The sequence below is a fragment of the Pan paniscus genome, chromosome 6, assembly GCF_029289425.2.
Source record: "Pan paniscus chromosome 6, NHGRI_mPanPan1-v2.0_pri, whole genome shotgun sequence".
Lineage (NCBI taxonomy): Eukaryota > Metazoa > Chordata > Mammalia > Primates > Hominidae > Pan > Pan paniscus.
This window is the reverse complement of record NC_073255.2, coordinates 34605928-34626985: the sequence shown is the minus strand read 5'-3', so window position 1 is coordinate 34626985 and position 21058 is coordinate 34605928. Positions and strand designations below refer to the sequence as shown.

At 46.2% G+C, this 21058-nt stretch overlaps 1 protein-coding gene across 2 annotated transcripts in view; it reads right to left on the bottom strand.

Moving 5' to 3' along the window:
• WIPF3 (WAS/WASL interacting protein family member 3) overlaps positions 1 to 3408 on the bottom strand; it is a 112077-nt gene extending 108669 nt beyond the window's left edge. For both annotated transcript variants that reach the window (XM_034963860.2, XM_034963861.2), the window contains exon 1: positions 1386 to 3408. The gene's annotated coding sequence lies outside the window, so the exon portion shown is untranslated. The remainder of the gene's footprint in view (positions 1 to 1385) is intronic.
• Between the last annotated feature and the right edge of the window lie 17650 nt (positions 3409 to 21058).

Genomic DNA, 21058 nt, shown 5'->3' with positions numbered 1-21058 from the left:
AGAAGCCTCCCTCATGTCCTGTCCAGGTATTGACCTGGAGTTTATCTCCTTGCAAGGCCCAAAAACAACCTCTCCTCTGACCTCTTTCGTAATGATAAAGTTAAAAAAAATTGAAGGGAGGCAGGAGTCCCAGAGATAACTATTAATGCTGGGCACAAGAAGTGCACTCCCAGTCCTCCCTCTGAAGTGAGAAAAGATTCTGGAAAGGAGGAGGCGGAGGGGCACAAACCTTCTAAATCACACTGGTCATGCCAAACAAGGCCCTCATTTACAGCCAAGGACCCGAGGCACAGAGGCGAAGAGACAGCCTAACTTCCTGCTACAGAGTAACTTTCCTCCCCAATACAGCCAGTTACAAAGCGCCCCGAGTGTCAGGGATTGGCCACACTGTCCCAGGGAGCATGGAACCGCTCTCCTGGCCTTTCCCTGCAGAAAATTCTTTCCAGAGGGAGGCGCACACACGGTCCCCACGCCGCCCCAGCGCCCGCCACGGGCACACCCACGTGGCTGGCACGCCACCCTCCAAAGGCGCTGTTCCTGAGAACCGGTGCCTGCCTGCCCACGGGGCCCGGGCCGCGCTCCTCCAGGTCCAGGGCGGCCGGGTGCCCGCCCTCCCCGCCACCTTCAGAGAGTGCGTGTCAGGGGCTGGGGGAAATCTGCTCTGCCACCTACCTACCCACCACCTAATCCTCCAAAGGACCCTAAACCCATTTGTGGCCAAATGTACATTGCTGGAGCACAGTCTGACTACTGACCCCAGGGGCTTGGAGATGAGCACGGGAGGGGCGTCCAGAGACCTGCGCTCTGTCCCCATGAGCTGTGTGACCTTGGACAAGTCACTTCACATCTCTGGAGTTGGCTCCCTCACTAGGGGGCTCCTTCTGTATTCCCCAAGCCACCTCCGGCTCTGCAATTTCCTAGCTCTCTTTTACTCCGCCTCAGCCCTTCCCGCGACAGCCCCCTCCCCAGCGAGACCCCAGCCTTTTGTTCCGGGGGCGAAGCGGAGAAGAGAGAGCGTCGCGAAGGACCAGGCCGAGGCCGCCTCGGTGCCAGGGGCTGCTCACCGGAGAGTCCAGTCCGGAGAAGTCACCAAGCAACCCCGTGGTGACCTCGCTCCCCACCCCGCGGTTTGTTTCCGCCCGGCCCGGCCTGGCCGGGGCGCGTGGCAGGGTGCGGGTGGGGGGCGTGAGCGCCGCGCGGCACGTCGACAACCTCCTGGGCCCGGGGCTGCAGCCCGGCGGGGGTTCCCCGGCCCTCCCACGCCCTCAGGATCTCTGTCCCGGGCCGGGCCACTCTGCTCAGGGACCGACCAGGGCGGCCGCCGCTACACCGCCCGTTCCTTCCACCCTCGGGCACCGACCCGCACCCGCGCGGGAAGCCGCTACCTGCAGGTGGCGGAGCCGGGGTCTGGACTGGACTCGAGCTCCGGCCGACGTCTCCGCCGCCGCCGACTCTGGCTCCGGGCTCCGTCCCGCAGCGCCCGTGCTCCAAGCGGCGCCGCTACCGCCGAGCTGCGCTCGGTGTGCCCGGCTCGCTCCCCGGCCACCGGCTCTGGTGCTGCCGGGACGCGGAGGCGGGGCCGCCGCCCCCACCTGCTCGCAGGCTCCTGCCTGGGAGCCGCCGCCGCCGCCCCGCGGCAGGGACACGGCCCCAGCGGGCGGGGTCGCTCTGGGACCCTGGAAGCGGGTCCCAAGTCGGCGGGCGCGCCTCCCGAGTACAGAGTCCCAAGTCTCAGCTGCGGAGAGACTGAGGCCTAAGGCTGGAATTCCCCAAATAGGAGCTGTTTCGCGGGCGACGCACGGCCCAGCACAGCTACTCTGGGGACACGCCACTCCTTGAATTTATTCCAAAATGTTGAGCCCTTACTAAGCTCCAGGTGGTGTCATAAGCGATGGGGACGAGAGAACAAGATTACCTCTTGCCCTCGTGCAGTTCACAGTCTAGAAAAGGAAAGCGACCAATGGGCGATTACAGCACAACCAAGAGGAGGCAGAGGCCTCCTGAGCCCGCTCCCAGAGGGGTCACCTGATCTAGACTTGGGGTGGGGAGTAGGTCAGGGAGGGCTTCTTGAGGAGCTGACGTCGACGAGAAAAACTGAAGACTGAGAGTGAATTAGCCAGGTGATGAGAGAATTATCCGGGTAGCCTGGGGAGGTAGATTGATGTCCCAGGTAGAGCCGAAGGGAGGAGAAAGCAGACTGAAAACTGAAATAGGGCCGGGCGCGGTGGCTCAAGCCTGGAATCCCAGGACTTTGGGAGGCCGAGGTGGGCGGATCACTTGAGGTCAGGAGTTACTAGCCTGGCCAACATGGTGAAGCCCTGTCTCTACCAAAAAATACAAAAGTTAGCCGGGTGTGGTGGCGCTCTCTAGTCCTAGCTACTCGGGAGGCTGAGGTGGAAGGATCGCTTGAACCCAGGAGGCAAAAGTTGCAATGAACCACTGCACTCCAGCCTGGGCGATAGAGTGAGACCCTGTCTCAAAAAACCAAACCAAACCAAACAAAGAAACAAACAAAAACAAACCTGAAATAAGCTTGAAGAACGGAAAACCTTGCTTCTGTCACATTTCTTGTTCAGGCCCTTGGAGGATGCAGAAAGTTTGTGTCCGAGGCTGAATGCATTGCTGTAGGTGCTGAGATCATTGGATGAGGATTCTGTATTTCCCATGTCCTGGGCATTCCTGCTAGTGGAGGAGCTAAGCGGGTACTCGTGGACTGTTCACTCAGCCTCGGTGTTTGAGTATCTGCCATGAGCCAGACACTCTGCAGGGCCTCAGGGCAAGGTGTCTAACTCTAAAGTTGCTGCTGGTCTGGAATAGAGGAGAAACCTGCGCTCAGCGCTGTGCTGAGGCTTGTGTGAAATGTTGGGGACCCCGGTAGGGAGCAGTCAATGCCAGCAGGGAAGATCTCACACGTGGATTGCAGCCTGTATTCAGGTTCAAGTTCTGTAGTGGCTGCTGTCAAAGTATGTTCCCCAAGCAGCCCTTAGCTGATCTCTTAATTACTCATGTTTGTAGCTGGGCAATGTGTCGGCTTATGTTTATAGCAAGGATTAATAATACACTTTTGATGTCTTTCACTCCAGTGTCGTCAAGAACATGGTTTTCTCTTTTGATTTAGGTGAAGAAGGGTCTATGTGTAGTGACTGGAAGCTGATGAGGCACTTGCTTTCCACCTGTTTGTCCTGAGTTCCTCTTGCCCTTTCCTCCTTTAGAATCATAATAGATGACCACAGGTATGGAACCTGAAGAACAGTTCTCCAATATAAAATTCATAAGCCCTCTTACATGGGTGATTGTTACTAAAACAAAAACAAAACAAAACCCAAAACCCCAAAACATGACCCAGCCACTCTCCTTCTCTGGACCTCCAGTGCTCAAGCTCACTAAATACATAACCACTAGTATTCTAATTCAAAAAGGAAGAAAAGTCAAACTATTAGAGAAGACATTGCCATGGGCCTAGAGAGTTCCCATCAGATCTCCTGAGCAGCCCAAGCATGAGCCAGTTGGATGGAAAGCCTGTTATTTATCTCAAGAGATGCTGGATTGGATCAAAGAATTTGTTTTTTAAAATGCCTGGTTGTAGGGATGGGGAGGTGGTGAGTGAGGAATCAATTTGGACATTTGGGGCTGAAAGCTTCAAGAGGCATTCCATTCAGGTGCCCAGTGTTTTCTATCCATGTGAAGTAACAATACCATTAGCATCTTGTTCCTACGGACATTAGAGAGGGATTCATTTCCACCTAGCTCCACGAAGACAAATTGACTTCAAGAAGGCACTAGCTCTTCCTGGTAGATGGTACTTGTTCAGTGGCAGACACTGTGAATTGTCTTCCCAATTATCAATCTATTCTCCACTTCTTCCTTAGTGACAGAACCCAGGATTATGATTGATCCAAGACGACCATGACAATCCCCTTCCTGATTTCCCAGTCTTTCTTACAGCTAAGGAAGTCATTGACCCAGTTCTAGCCAATGAGTCGAAAGAAGGGTCTGGTGGGGGAGCCTCTGAAAAATTTTTTCTGGTTCTGTCTTTCCTTTTCCCTCTTTTCTTTTTTCTTTCTTTTTTTTTTTTTTAGACAGAGTTTTGCTGTTGTTGCCCAGGCTGGAGTACAATGGCACCATCTTGGCTCGCTGCAACCTCCGTCTACGGGGTTCAAGAGATTCTCCTGCCTCAGCCTCCTGAGTAGCTGGGATTACAGGCGCCTGCCACCATGCCCAGGTAATTTTTGTATTTTTAGTAGAGGCGGGGTTTCACCATGTTGGCCAGGCTGGTCTCGAACTCCTGACCTCAGGTGATCTGCCCACCTTGGCTTCCCAAAGTGTTGGGATTATAGGCGTGAGCCACCGCGCCCAGCCCATTTCCCACTTTCTTTATGATTTGAATGCAAATGAAATGCCTAGTAATGCTACAACCAGACTTCAATCAAGAGCCAAAGACTGTGAGGTCAAAAGGTCAATATAGTTGGGACAACATACTGGAAAATAGAGTCAGTGTGGTATCGCTGGGCACTTGAGCCAAAGTGTGCAACTGTCCACCTCTGGATGGACTATATCCTATGTGAGAAAAATAACCCATGTTTGTTTCAGCCTCTGAGAATTAGTTTTCTAATTTTGCAGCCAAATGTATTCCTAACTTATACTATGACCTGGTAAAGAGCAAAAATCTCCTCTTTTCTTCTCATCACTCACCAAGTGTCTGCAATAGCTCACCTTTCGCACCTTCCACTTGCAAACATATATTTATATCTGTTCTGTAACTTCTTGAGCTCTTCAGGAGAAAGGCACTACAGAAATATTAAGTGTTTTGTACACATGCGCTCACTTCAATCTCTCAAGTATGTACAGATCAGCTATATTCTGGTGATACTGCACTGGTGCTAGGGGTGCAAAGATGAATTCACAGCCCTGCCCCCAGGGAGCCAACAGCTTAGTAGAGAACACAGCTTGTGAAGAGAATATTGCAGTTTTGGGTAGGAGAGGAGCTTGTGCTGTAGAGAGAGCTGATACAGGAGAAGAAAGGATGAACTATCTGTAGAAAAGGAGGGAGCCTGCGAGACCTGAGTTGGGCATCCATTCATGAATGGAGTTTCTCCTGTCAGAAAGTGGGGAAGGGAGGGCATTTCAGGGAAAAGAAAGTCTGAAAGAGCTTGGTGGTTTAGGAGCCTCAAATGCTACAGGTCTGGAACCACACTTCAGGTCTTCCTTCCAAACCTGACCCACTCTGTTGCCCATCCCCCAACGCCCCCCACCCCCCGCCATCTAGTTGGACCACCCAGAAATTTTGTAAAGCTACTTTTCCCCCATCAACCCTCCTTGAGGTTGAGCCTGTTGAACCTGTCCAATTTTGCCCATCTGTACCACCACCTGAGACTAGAGCCCATCATCACCTCTCTCCAGGACTTTCCCAGGAAGCTGTTAGCTTTTCCTTCCGTAATCATATGCCACTTCTCTCTTCTAAAGCATTCTCCCCAGGGTGGCCGGGGAGAGTGTCTTGAAACCCAAAGCTGATCTTTTCAATTCCCATTATCTGTAGTTCAATGAATTCTCATTGCTCTGATGATAAAACCAAGATCCCGAGCTTTGTCTGAAGGCCCTCATGACCTGGCCTGACCCACTCTCCAACGCACCTTTCTCAGTCCTCCCCTCCATCTCTGTCCTCCAGCCATGTTGCCCTGCTTTCAGATCCTTCGACAGCAATATTCCTTCGAGTCACAGGCTTTTTGAATGTGCTCTTCCCTCTTTGTGAAGAAGACCCCAAGTGTCAACTCCTCTCCATTTTTCAGATCTCAACTAAACCTTGCCACAACTTATCTGAATCTCAGCTAGGTCACCCTCTTCTATAAGCTCTCAAAACCTCATGTACCTTTCTTTTGTGCATTTATTACAGTTGTAATGATGACAATATCTGTTTAATGATGTAACATTTGTCCTCCAGACTAGACTGTGGTATTCATGACCTCAGGAACCATCTCTGTCACCTTTGTATCCTTATCTCACAGCACAGAGGCTAGCACATAGTAGGTACTCAATACACATTTGCTGAGTTCTGAAAGAAATGAATAAATTAGGGTTGGGGACTGGAGCTACATATCCGAGGGTTTGTAACGTTTCTCAAAAAAAGTTTATATCAACTTTACTAAGGGATAATGTCATACAATAAAATGCACTCCTTTTAAGTGAACAGTTTAATGAATGCTGACAAATGTTTACTCTGATATAACCACCACCTTTATCAAGGTATAGACTATTCCATCTCCAATAAAGTTATCTTATCCCCCTTTGCAGTCAGTCCCTATGCCCAGCCCCATGCAACTGAAATGAGAGAGCTCCCTGACCCCCTTGTGGGATGTGAGGCAGGGGTGTGGCTCATTTGTTTGGCCACTGCACGCTCAAACCTCTTATGGGATGGGGAGCAGATGGGCAGGTGCAGGAGCCAGGGCAAGTGCTTTTGGGCTCTGGGCCCATAGTAGCATCTAGGGGTGGATGCCTGTGACTCCTAAAGCCCCAGTGGGCATATTACAGTGCTCTTTTAGCTCTGCTGTCTGCAGATGGCCTAAGTGTTAACCAGCTCAGTACCTTCTTGGTACCCAGGTTTTTGCCCAGCATCCAGGAAGAATCAGGTCACATGGACAAATTGAGGGACAGTAAATGTGGGGGATTTTATTGCTGGATGGAAGTGGCTCTTGGTGGGATGGATGGAGCTGGAAAGGGAATGGAGTGTGAAGATGATCAACCATGGAGTTTGGCCGTCCTGCAGCCGATCTCCTCTCCGACTGTCCCCAGCTGAACTCCTCTCGATGGTCAGACCCTCCTCTTATCTCCTTTGCTGCTCTGCTGTGCCGCTCTTTTGCTCCTCTGCTCTTTTGCTCATGGGGTTTGGGGTTTATATGGGTACAGGATAGAATGATGTGGCAGGCCAGAAGGCAACATTTGGGCACAAAACCAGGAATGTCTATTCCCATTTAGGGCCGCAGGTTTCCAGACTTGAGGGTGGGGCCTTTGCTGGGGAACTGCCCTCTTTTATCCAGTACCCCCCTGCCTCCTGTCAGTATCACAACCACGGAGCTATTACTGTGGATTAGTTTTGTCTTTTCTGGAGCTTTGTGTACTAGAATCATACATGAAGAACTATTTTGTCCTGACTTCTTTCACTCAGCCTATGTGATTCACCCATGAGTTATGTGTTATATGTAGTTTATTCCTTTTTACTGCTGATTGGTATTTCATTGTATGGATATGCCAGTATTTGTTTAATCCATTTACCTTTTGGTGGACACTTGGTTTGTTTCTAGTTTTTTTTGATATTACAAATGAAGGTGCTTTGAATATTTGTGTACAAGTCCTTTTGCAGATAAATGCTTTTATTTCTCCATGGTAAATACTTAGGAATATAGTTTTAAGAATCATTAACATTTAAAACAAAGATAAAACCTTAGAACCACACTGAGATACTACTTCACACCCACTAAGATGGCCATAATTTTTGAAAGTGTTGGCGAGAATGTGGAGAAGTTGGAATCCTCATACATTACTGGGGAGAATATAAAATGGTACAGCTGCTGTGGAAAATAGTTTGGCAGTTCCTCAAAAAGTTAAACATAGAACTTCCATAGGACCCAGAAATTCCACTCCTAGGCATGTACCCAAAAGATTTGAACACAGGAATTTAAATAAAAACTTGTATATGAATGCTCATAGTAACACTACTCGTAATAGCCAAAAGATGAACACAATCCAAATTTCCATCAACAGGTGACTGGATAAACAAAATGGGATCTATCCATACAATGGAATATTATTCGGCAATGAAAAAAATGAAGTACTGATACAAGCCACAGCATGGATGAACCTTGAAAATATGCTAACTGAAAGAAACAGACACAAAAGACCACATATTATGTAATTCTATGTATACGAAATATACAGAATAGGGAAATTCATAGAGACAGAAAGCAGATTGGTGGTTGCCAGGGGTTGGGGAAAGAAAAGTGGGGAGGGATTGCTTAATGACTACAGGATTTCTATTGAGGGGGATAAAAATGTTCTGGAACTAGATAATGGCTATATTTGCACAAAGTTGTGAATGTATGCAATGCCACTGAACTGTACACTTAAGCATGGTTTAAAGATTAAATTTTAGAGCAGGTGCTGTGGCTCATGTCTGTAATCCAAGCACTTGAGGAGACCAAAGAAGGAAGATTGCTTGAGGCCAGGGGTTCAAGACCAGCCTGGGCAATATATCAAGACCCATTCTCTACAAAAGAAAATTAGCCAGGCATAGTGGCATGTGCCTGCAGTCCCAGCTACTCAGGAGGCTGAGGTGGAAGGATCATTTGAACGGAGGCATTTGAGGCTGCAGTGAGCTATGACAGCACAGCTGTACTCCAGCTGGGGCAACAGAGCAAGACTTCATCTTTCAAAAAATAATAGTTAGGCTGGGTATGGCGGCTCACGCCTGTTAATCCCAGCACTTTGGGAGGCCAAGGCAGCAGGATTGCTTGAGCCTGGGAGTTTGAGACCAGCCTGGACAATATAGTGAGATCTTGTCTCTACAAATTGTTTTTTTTTTTGATTAGCCAAGTGTGATACAAGTGTGTATAGCAGCATGCCTGTAGTCCCAAGTGCTTTGAAGGCTGAAGTGGGAGGATTGTTTGAGCCTGGAAAGTGAAGGTTGCAGGGAGCTGAGATCACACCACTGCACTCCAGCCTGGGTGACAGAGCAAGAGCTTGTCTCAAAAATAAATACATAAATAAATTTTATGTTATGTATATTTTACCACAATAATTCTAAAAGATAAAGCCTTAGAGGGGTGTGAAAGGCTGGGGCAGTGTTTCCCACCCTCTGTAAAAGCTATTCCTTCACGCACTACAACTGAGGGTGGGCATGTCTGTCAGCTCAAATGTAGCCCTGAGCCTTCTGTGCAAGTCTCTGTGCAGAGAGGAAGCTCCATCTTGCCATGAGAAAAAGTTAAGAGGCATGGCACTCCATCACTTAACATCAGGCCAGGGCTGTGCAGATTCCTGGGTTGAGAAACTTGACTTCACAAGAAGAGTACATAAAAGAGAGCAGGAAGTTCTATTCAAACACCCACACTGTGCCAAAAGGCAACCAGGGTGGCGATAGTTCAATATAGCTGTGGATGCATTTTAATCTCATCAGGCTGCCTCCAAAATTTCTCCTGCTCCAAAATGTGTTGCAAACACAAAAGGCTGAGATCTACTTTCTTCATTTTTTGGAGTGAGAAGAGAGGATAGTCAAGGCGTGTGGAGAATACAGGGCTTTACTGAACAGGCAGAGAAAGAGGAAACAATCCACAGGGCAGGTGGGAGAGAGGGGCAAGAGAGAGAGGAAAGAGCCCAGGAGAGTGAGGACACAGAAACCAAGGGGAGAGAAGACATGGCTGGTAGTGTCATGCTACACGGAAGTCACATTCAGCGGCCAAAACACGTGACAAAGGGAAGTCATCAGTGACCTTGGTATTTGCAAGGTCAGTGCAGTAGGCCACTCAGCAGGCTGATCTTACTGGGCTGAGATATGGGAAGTACCTGAGGAAGTAGAGACCACACTTTGAGTGTATTTTTCAAAAACCTTGACCTAGAAGAGAAACGGAGAGACAGGGCCATGTCTAGAAGAGGAGCAAGAATCTAGAGAAAGTCGAGACTCTAACATGTTGTAGGGTAAGAAAAAAAGATCCAAGAGAGAAAAAAGTTTCAAGATTTAGGAAAGCAAGAGAATTATAAATGGAGCAAGGCATTCTCTGAAATTCCTTCTTAAACCTGTTCTTTGAGAAACTGAGAAGAGCTTTGCTAAAGAATATTTTACAATATTTTTAAGACCTTTGATCCTTCCAAGTAAATAACATAAAGTAGTATAGAAAGCCTGGATCTTGGAGACAAAAGACATAGATCCAAGCTGGTTTGTCTATATCCACATTGCCAACTGGCTGTGTGATTTTCATCTTTCAGTAGTTTGTTAGATCCTTAAATCTTAGTTGTTTGAGGTGCAAGGCAGGTGCAGTCATTTCTGCTGTGCCTCAAAATCACTATCAGAATACCTAGAGGTGAATTCTATGAAATTCTTTAAAGTGCAAACACTGCATTTTACTATGAAGGGCCACAGAAATAAAAGAAACCACCTGTTTTACCGTATCGTATTTTTAATTAATCTGCACTCCAAAAACACCTACTGAAAAATAATTATTATTTAAAATAAGGACTGTAACTGCCAACTATTCTCACCTTGCAGCCTCCAGCCTGTTATTTCAGAGTACTTCCCTTTGTCTACACAAGGGCCACCTTTTTGCACACTGTGAATACAAAGGACTGTCACTGCAATGTAGGAACAAGGGGTGGTGCGCCTCCTGAGGCCACTCCCTACTTCTCTCCAAGCCTGTTGCACTGCTAAGATTGCTTTTCTTCACCAGTCTTCTCTTGTCTCTTCTTTGCCAGTATGGTCCATTATTCACAAGGCAAACTCTGCTCTCAGCTTCGTGGTGGAAATGGCCATTTGGTTTACAGTAATTGACAGTTTTCTAAGGGCTTTCCCCTCCATTGTCATAACGATCATCATCACAAGTGGAGGCCTCAGTCACTCTATTTGAGATGATGAAATGGGGGCTTAGAAGTGAATGGGCTGACAACAGTCCCAGGGCTGGTGAGGAGCAGAGCTGTGAATGGAGATGAATCCTACTGTCTTGCCACCATGCCACAGGATGGTCATCTCACTGCCAGCACAGGGCTTGTTGCAAGGCACCTTTATTGAATGTGTGACTGGACAAATGACTCGTGAACATTTCAGCTTAGTCGTGCCCCCTGCACCCTCCATCCCTTTAAGAGCCATCCTGTCCTAACGGAAGCTCTTTTTAGAGGCTTCTGTCCTCTTTCTGGCTTGTTCGTGGTAATAGCACTGACACTCACTGATTCTCTCAAGTGAGGAACCTGGGTCATCCTAGTCTTCTCCTTGATTTCTACCACCACCATCTGATCCATCACAAAACCATTGACCTTCTGCCTCCCAGACACCTTTCCCTGTTGGCCCCTGGAGCCACTGCTTTAGCTCAGGCCTGGTCTATTGCTGTCATCTGCAACATGATGTTATGGGCTCCAATGCTGTGTTCCCTCCTCCTAACTCTTCTCCACCCTGCAGCCATAATAATCTTTCTAAAGCAAAATTTTAATCATCTAACTCACCTGCTTAGAGTTCCTCAACCACTCTCTTTCGAGCTTAAGATAAAGCCTAAGTAACTTAGTATCATCTACAAAGACCCTCAAGATTAGCTTCATCTCATCTTCTGACGACTCTGCCTCCCCACAACCACACTGTGCTGCTGCTGTCCCAGAGGGCTCAGAGCCCCTCACATTCACCTGACTCTGCCTTCCTCAAAGCCACTTCTTGTCCTGGTATACCTTTTCCCTCCTTATTTCCCGGTGAACATCTTATCCTTCAGTATCAACACTCACCTATTCTGAGAAAGCTTTCTGAACCCTCAAGGAAGACCAGGGCTCCATTTCTCAATATTTAACATCCTCATCCCCTTTGTTCTTAAGCACTTAGAGCATGACATTGTAACTGTCTATTTGTCTATATCCTTAAGGGCAGAAATGGTGCCATTGTCCCAGTACCACCAGCACTGAACAAAATAGGCTTCACATAATAAGTCAGCACTCAATAAATCTTGAATTGATGAATAAGTTAATGACAGAGTATCTAATCCTCTTTTTCTTGCCTGTCCAGGGAAAATTCTGCACCAGAAAGACTACAGCTTAGTGGTGATAAGTCAACAAAAGTGGATGCTTTACTTCTCTCTTGGTGAGAAAGGACTCTAGCTTCAACCTCATGGTGTGAAGTCACAGAGCCCTTTAGAACAGAATGATAGAATAAGAAAGCAAACAGTTTTTGAGCAATCCTGACTTGGCTCTCTTTGTAGCTTTGCTTTTTTTTTTTTTTTTTTTTTTAAATAGTGGGGCAAACTTCTGAACAATCATCACAGACATTTCAAATATGAAAACAAAAAGTAGTTCAAGGCCAAGTAGACATGCTTTAAAATTTTTTGCCATTTTGGGCTATCTGTGCTCATACTCCCTAAATAGAGTCACATTGTTTACAGGGATGATCAAGGATAGATTGTTCTCAAAAGTCCTGGAGTTCTGCACATTAGGATAACACGACGTGGCATGTGACATGGTGATAAATTGCCACTTACTGGCAACGAGGAATAGTGATGACTTCTGTATCTAGTCAACCAGGTGACATAGCCGGGCCTTGGTCAGTCAATTCTCAAAGAAGAGAGACTCATCTTCCACCCACATCTAGAGGGTAACAAGTTCAAATACAAGATAGCCATGTTTCCCTGTCATTAAAGAGATTATTTCTTTTTATTTTTCAATGCTGGCATTTCTTGACCACAGAAAGGTTGAAGAAAGACATTGTGTCATGTAGAAAAAAAAGAATAGCTTGCTTGTCTGATGGCATTGCCTACCAGTTTTCTATAGCTTAGTAAGAATAAAAGACTGGGTCTTGAAAACACTTGAAAAGAGATGATCATAAATCAAAGTACACCTTAATCAGCTTAACGTATTAATCCTTCTTCTTGGCTATTCAAGAGAAATAGTCAGGAAGCACTTAGTGAAAATGGGGGAAGGCATGAGCCTGGAAAAGCTTACTGACGAATGAAACACCAGCCGGATTATTTTACCAAAGGGCATGTGATCCAGCTCAGAAAAAAAAATGCATATAATTTTAGTGTGCAACTCCCATATATCTCCACACAGCCAAAATCTGCATTATAATATAGAAGATGTAAACGGGCAGAAAATATACTTGCAAGTTCCTTAAGGACCATAAAGAACTGCTCATTGTCTTGGAGAGGAAAGGAACTGGAGGGGTGGGGTTGCCAGAGGCGTTTGAACAAGAGCAACTCCATCTTGAATAGGAGCTGGTTAAAGTAAGGCTGAGACCTACTGGGCTGCATTCCCAGATAGTTAGGCATTCTAAGTCACAGGATGAGATAGGAGGTTGGCACAAGATACAGGCCATAGAGCTGGCCCAAACCCACCAGAACCAAGATGGCGACGAGAGTAAACTCTGGTTGTCCTCACTGCTACACTCCCACCAGTGCCATGACAGTTTACGAATGCCATGGCAATGTCAGGAAATTACCCTATATGGTCTAAAAAGGGGAAGCATGAATAATCCACCCATTGTTTAGCATATAATCAAGAAATAACCATAAAAATGGGCAACCAGCAGCCCTTGGGGCTGCTCTGTCTATGGAGTAGCCATTCTTTATTCCTTTACTTTCTTAATAAACTTGCTTTCACTTTACTCTGTGGACTTGCCCTAATTTCTTTCTTGCCTGAGACCCAAGAACCCTCTCTTGGGGTCTGGATTGGGACCGCTTTCTGGTAAGAGGGGGAAGCTACCATCTCAGAGTAATAATAATAATAGCTAATATTTATTAAACATTTTCTACCTGTGCTTACCAGTGCCTATAGGCACTGCTCTAAGCACTTTACTTGTGTCAATTCACTTCATTCTTACAATAACAATTAATCTTACTTTCTGACCTCTGCTCTTAGCCACACTATCTCTGAGACCAGAACTTGGTGGGATCTTCCAGGTGTGGGCAAACAATTGCACTGTGGCAACTCCATTAACAAGCCCCCTTTCCTTCTTTTGATTTAAATAGAAAACAGAAAAAAGTTTTATTCAAGATTCCTTTTATTTTGCTTTTAATGCTAAAGGAATATATTGTCCTTGGTTCCCTGTTGAGATAATTTGGAAAATACAGAAAATTACCAAGAATAAAATTACGAATCACTCACAATTCTTCTACAGCACAAATAACCACAGATAATACTTCAATGCATTTCTCTGAAACACATGAACACAGACCCATCTATATGACATATGTATACACCCATGTTCTGCTTTTTTCACTTACCATCATATCATGAGCAAGTTTCCTTGTCATTACACAGTTCAGTGGAAAGAGTGAAGGGACCCAGGAAGCTGAAGGTTTGTTGTATGGTTCACTCCTCATTTGATGGTTCGACCTGGGAGTGACATTACTTTTGAGGGCACCTTGATTTCAAAATCTAGTGTTTATTTGTTGTTAGATTGAGGGCTAGCACCCACTTGTGAATGGAAAGTCTGCATCTGTAAAATAAAATGACATTTCACTAGAGGTCAAACCACAAGGAAGCAAAGAGGGGATGGGCACGCAGCTCAGTTATAGCAGAATTGAATTCGTCCTGCTCTTTCTCTTGACTGAGGGACAGCACTGAACCCCAGCTGAGCAGTGGAATGTAGGAGGAAGGCTTGATGTAGCTCTTGTTTTGCTCACCTCTGTTATCTACACTTTAAAGGCCCATTAACTGCCTTTCAGTTGCTATCTAAAGGAGACGGAAGCTTCTTAGGGCTCCTCAATCAACTCCTCTTTCAGAGAAAGAATGAAAGGGAACACCTGGGTACTTTGACACATGTAAAATAACAGGGCATACATGCTGTCCTGTCTTTGTCAGCCCAGTAAAATGCTTTTTTGAGTAGCTGGATTTCCTAGTGACAAACTTACACAAGGAGTTTTCAAATAATACTTATCTTGGGAGAAATATTATGTTAGCTGTCTCTTTCCTTGATTCAGTTTGACAGATTCCTTCCCTCTACAATTTATCTCATTAATGCATTTTGCGTTAATTTTTTTTTTTAAATCAACAGTTAAACTAGATTTCTAAGGACCCAGGAATTGAGCAGTCTGGTGCTTGGTAAACCATTCCAGTGGATCTTTTGTTCTAAAGTCTTCAAATTGAATCAGTGAAACATGGACAGAAATACTATGTGTGTGTGTGTGTGTGCGCACGTGTGTGTGGTACCTGCTGCCTTCCCAAGATAAAATGTCATTTCTTATAGGTGCTGAGATTGAGATAGATATACCTTGAGCACAGAAACCTTGATTTCTAGAATTCACAGGACTAGTTGATAGAGTTATTGAATCACAGATAAAGATAAGATTAATCCAGATCAATCTATTAATTTATTTCTTCTACTGTTTTATTTCTCTAATTCCAATGAAAGATGCCACTGAAGTAGTTTGGATAATTTAGTGAAGGAATGACAGGATTGTTTTCATTTTTCAAAAATGTATTTTTTATTTTTTATTTTTGAGACAGAGTCTCACTCTTACCCGGGCTGGAGTGCAGTGGTGAGATCACGGCTCACTACAGCCTTGACCTCCTGGGCTCGAGCAATCCTCCTACCTCAGCTTTCCAATTAGCTGGGACTACAGGCTCACCATGTCTGGCTAATTTAAAATATTTTTTTGGTAGAGACAATATATTCCTTTAGTGGACTACATAGCCCAGGCTGGTCTCAAAACTCCTGGGCTCAAGCCATCCTCCAGCCTTGGCCTCCTAAATTATTGGGATTACAGGGATCAGCCACCATTTAAAAACTGATTTTTAAAATATCAAAGATAATGCACCTATTTTAACCATAGTGCTAAAATTCTTATATGAAAAACAGAATTTCCTTGCTTCGGTTTCCCCCTTCCTCTTCTGCTGAGGCAACTTTCATGCGCGTCTGTGTGAAGAGACCACCAAACAGGCTTTGTGTGAGCAACATGGCTGTTTATTTCACCTGGGTGCAGGCGGGCTGAGTCCGAAAAAAGAGTCAGCAAAGGGTGGTAGATTATCATTAGTTCTTATAGGTTTTGGGATAGGCGGTGAAGTTAAGAGCAATGTTTTGCGGGCAGGGGTGGATCTCACAAAGTACATTCTCAAGGGTGGGGAGAATTACAAAGTACATTGATCAGTTAGGGTGGGGCAGAAACAAATCACAATGGTGGAATATCATCAGTTAAGGCTATTTTTACTTCTTTTGTGGATCTTCAGTTACTTCAGGCCATCTGGATGTATACATGCAAGTCACAGGGGATGCAATGGCTTGGCTTGGGCTCAGAGGCCTGACATTCCTACCTTCTTTTATTAATAAGAAAAATAAAACAAAATAGTGTTGAAGTGTTGGGGCGGCGAAAATTTTTGGGGGGTGGTATGGAGAGAGAATGGGCGATGTTTCTCAGGGCTGCTTCAAGCAGGATTAGGGGCAGCGTGGGAACCTAGAGTGGGAGAGATTAAGCTGAAGGGAGGTCTTGTGGTAAGGGGTGATATTGTGGGGATGTTAGAAGAAACATTTGTCATATAGAATGATTGGTGATGTTAGAAGAAACATTTGTCATATGGAATGATTGGTGATGGCCTGCATACAGTTTTGGATGAATTGAGAAACTAAACGGAAGATACAAGGTCTGAATAAAAGAAGGAGAAAAATGGGTATTAAAGGACTAAGAATTGGGAGGACCTAGGACATCCAATTAGAGAGTGCCTAAGGGGGTTCAGCATAATTACTTGCTTGGTTGGCAAGTTTTTGGGCTCTATCCTTGAGTTTTTTTATGTTGTCATACACCAAGCCAGATTGATTTAGGTAAAAACAACACTCTTCATTTAAGAATATGCAGAGTCCTCCTTTTTCAGCAGTGAGTAAGTCAAGGCCTCGGCGGTTTTGGAGGACAACTGCAGCTAAAGAGTCAACTTGGGGCTGGAGGACTGATAAAGTTTGTGATATGTCTGTGATGCTAGCAGAAGTCATTAGACACGCTACGGAAGGTCGTGACAGAGGTTGAAATGCCTGCTATTCCAGTACCGAGAGCAATAGTGGAGGCAGAAAGTCCTAAACCGACCATCAAGGGAATTAGTGGAACAACTCTTCTTTGTCGTCTGGGTGTCATGAGGGGAACAGGGAGCTCTTTGGTCCTATTTGCAAATTGAATTTTGGGGGTAAGGAAGACTAGTGTGCATGTGCCTGTCCAATTAGCAGGTAGAGACACATGTAGGTAGAGGATCCACAGAGGAAGAAGAGACCTTGTGCGAGGCAAAACTGGAGATGTAAAGTAAAAAGATGAGAAGAAGAGCTGAAAGGGGTGTCTTGTACCTAGAGTCCTAGGGATCCAGCTAGGGCGGCAGCTGTCAGAGGTTGTAATGAGGACTGATTGGGGTAACTGCTTAGAGGGGGAGGTTCGATTTTCATGGTGTATGAGAAAACGTTGAGTATCTACGAGCAACCTTTCACTGTTATTTTCGGGGCTGGGTATAAGTAAACAAGAAGAGGGCCTGGGAGGAGAGTCTGATGAGCAAGGGGAAGGTAGCCAAGGATGGAGTGCAATACAGGGTAAGTGTCTTCCTAAGCAATAATTACTGCTAATGTTTTTAAGTTTGTCAGTATTGATAGAGGGCTTGTCTGTAACATGGAGCGGGAAGGCTCCAATTGTTTCAGTGATGTGTGTAGTTGGGCTTCGGAGATGAGGAGTAAATGAACATTGAGAAGGTGAAAGGTTACCTAGGGGAATTCCAGTGGGTCTTTGCCGAGAGATACATAAAGGAGTGGCCACAGGAATAGTAGTTTGTGTTGTGAGAGGTCCGAATATGGGGGGAATAGAGTTAATATAAGGAGAAAGGTTTTTTAAATAAGTGCGAAGGAGGGCGGCAGCTTGCTGATGTGAAATGTCTGGGGAAGTCTTGCTGGACCTGTCTAGAAAGTAAATGAGTTCTTCAGGAGGGTAAAGGTGAGGGCTGTTAAAGGAAGTTCGGAGGTGTAGGGAGATGGGAGATGTTGCCCAGTCTGCCTGTAAGGCGGGGACAGCTGTGTAGGCACTGGAAGAAAGGGAAATGCAAAGCCAGCAGTTGTTCACTAAGGAGGGATTAGAAGCGGCTAGGAGAGAATGGGTAAGGTTGATAGTGTGGTGGAGATAGCTGGGGAGAGGTAGAGGGTGGCATAAGAATGGGAATGAGAATAAGAGCGAGTATAAAAGTAAAGAATAGAACTTCATCAGGGTGGAAGTATTGGAGGGTGCCTTGCCAGCAAAGATCATCTATCCACTCTAAGAGGGAGTTAAGAGTGGCAGTTTGGGGATAGCACCAAGAGATATCAGCTGTGATGGCTTGAAGAAACAGTGTAAACCAGTGGTGTAAACAAGAGTAGGGCATTTATAAGTAGTTGAGAATGGAGAATAGGAGTATGACCAGACGGAAGATAGTAGGGATGACTAGTTTTTTGGGACTCGGCCTAAGTGGTGGGGGTGACTTGGTAAAGTCCTGTTGCAAAAAGTAGGGTAAGGACGAACAGACCTAATAGAATGAAGGGATGTATTAGGCTCATAAGGGTTATTACTGTTCTTCAGAAATACGAATGAGTTTAAGGGAAGTAGGGGAGAGTACTTGCGACTTCCAGGAGGAAGAGGAGGGATTAGGCTGGCTGTCCTATGGACACAGCTTTATTCTGGAATGGTGAACCTAGTGGGGAGGATCCTGCAGGCGGACGGCAGTCGGGGCACTATAGATGACGAAGTAGGGTCCGGTCTATCGAGGTTGTAGAGTTTGAGGGGTCAGATTCTTAACAAGAACTGATCGTCCAGCTAGGGTGTCTTCATATGGCTGGAGATCTGGAGTAGGCAAGAGAAGATTAGCAGCCTGTCTAGCCTGCTGGAGGACTGGAAGATAGTCGCCTAGAGGGCTGGTGTCTGGGATGAGGTTGGGGCCAAGCAAGAAAGTGCGTCCATATAAAAGTTCAAATGGACTGTACCCTGTAGCATCTCGAGGACAGGCTCTAATTCTGAGAAGAGCAAGAGGTAAAAGTACTGTCCAATCCTTTTTAAGTTGGAGGCTGAGCTTGGTGAGGTGTACCTTTAAAAGACCATTAGTCCGTTCTACCTTTCCTGAAGATTGAGGATGATAAGGGATATGAAGGTTCCACTGAATACCAAGAGCCTGAGAAACTGCTTGGGTGATTTGACTAGTAAAGGCTGGTCTGTTATCAGACTGTATAGAGGTGGGAAGGCTAAACTGAGGAATTATGTCTGACAGAAGGGAAGAAATGACTGTGGTGGCCTTCTCAGACCCTGTAGGAAAGGCCTCTACTTATCTAGTGAAAGTGTCTACTTAGACTAAGAGGTATTTTAGTTATCTGACTCGGGGCATGTTGAGTGAAGCTAATCTGCCAGTCCTGGGTGGGGGCAAATCTTCAAGCTTGATGTGTAGGGAAGGGAGGGGGCCTGAATAATCCCTGAGAAGTAGTAGAATAGCAGATGGAACACTGAGAAGTTATTTCCTTGAGGATAGATTTCCACGATGGAAAGGAAATGAGGGGTTCTAAGAGGCGGGCTAGTGGCTTGTACTATAGCATAGCCTGCCTTTGCTGGTGTGTGGCGATTAGGCCTTGGAACTGCCATCAATAAATCAAGCATGATCAGGGTGAGGAAGAGGAAAGAAGGAAATATGGGGAAATGGGGGGAACGTCAGGTGGATCAGAGAGATGCAGTCATGAGGGTCAGGTGTGGTATTTGGAATAATGTGGGAGGCTGGATTTTAGTCTGGGCCAGGAACAATGGTAATTGTGGGACTTAACGAAGAGTGAGTACAGCTGAAGGAGCCAGGGAGCAGACAGTATATGTGTCAGGTGTGAGTAAGAAAATAGATTTTGGAAATTATGAGAGCTGTAGAGAGTGAGTTGAGCATAGTTTGTGATTTTTAGGGCCTCTAAAAGTATTAAAGCAGTGGCAGCCACTGCCTGCAGACATGAGGGCTAGGCTAAAACAGTAAGGTCAATTTGTTTGGACAGAAAGGTTACAGGGTGTGGTCCTGGCTCTTGTGTGAGAATTCTGACCGCACTAACCATGGCTAGGAAGGAAAGGAGCTGTTGTTTTGTAAGGGATTGAGGTTTGGGAGATTAATCGGACACGATCAGCAGGGAGAGCACGTGTGTTTTTATGATAATTATGCCGAGATAGGTAACAGATGAGGATGAAATTTGGGCTTGACTGAAGTAATGGGGGCTGTCTATGAAGCCTTGCAGCAGTACAGCCCAGGTAATTTGCTGAGCCTAATGGGTGTCAGGGTCAGTCTAAGTGAAAGCAAAGAGACGCTGGGACGAGGGGTGCAGGGGAATAGTGAAAAAAGCATCTTTAAGATTGAGAACAGAATAGTGAGTTGTGGAGGAAGGTATTGAGGACAAAAGAGTGTACGGGTTGGGCACCACAGGATGGATAGGCGAAACAATTTTGTTGATAAGGCGCAGATTCGGAACTAATCTGTAAGACTTGTCCAGTTTTTGGACAGGTAAAATGGGGGAATTGTAAGGAGAGTTTATAGGTTTTAGAAGCCCATGCTGTAGCAGGCGAGTGATAACAGGCTTTAATCCTTTTAAAGCGTGCTGTGGGATGGGATATTGGCATTGAGCGGGGTAAGGGTGATTAGGTTTTAATGGGATGGTAACGGGCATGTGATCAGTTGCCAGGGAAGGAGTAGAGATGTCCCATACTTGTGGGTTAAGGTGGGGGGATACGAGAGGAAGACGCGAAGGAGGCTTTGGGTTGGGGAGAAGGGCAGCAATGAGATGTAGCTGTAATCCAGGAATAGTCAGGGAAGCAGATAATTTGGTTAAAATATCTCGGCCTAATAAGGGAACTGGGCAGGTGGGGATAACTAAAAAGCAGTGCATAAAAGACTGTTGTCCAAGTTGGCACCAGAGTGGGGGAGTTTTCAGGGGTTTAGAAGCCTGGCTGTCAATACTCACAACAGTTATGGAGGCAAGGGAAACAGGCCCTTGAAAAGTAGGCAACGTGGAGTGCGTAGTCCCGGTTTTGATTAAACAGGGGATGGACTTACCCTCCACTGTGAGAGTTACCCAAAGCTCGGTGTCCGTGATGGTCTATGGAGCTTCCGAGGCGATCGGGCAGCGTCAGTCTTCAGCTGGTAAGCCGAGAAGGAGTCAGTCAGAGAGCCTTGGGCCAGAGTTCCAGGGGCTCTGGGAGTGGCTGCCAGGTGAGTTGAACAGTCCGATTTCCAGTGGGGTCCCGCACAGATGGAACACGGCTTAGGAGGAATCCTGGGCTGCAGGCATTTCTTGGCCGGGTGGTCAGATTTGTGGCACTTGTAGCAAGCTCCTGGGGGAGGAGGTTCTGGAGGAACGCCTGGCCGCTGCGGTTCAGGCGTTTGGAAGTTCTTGTGT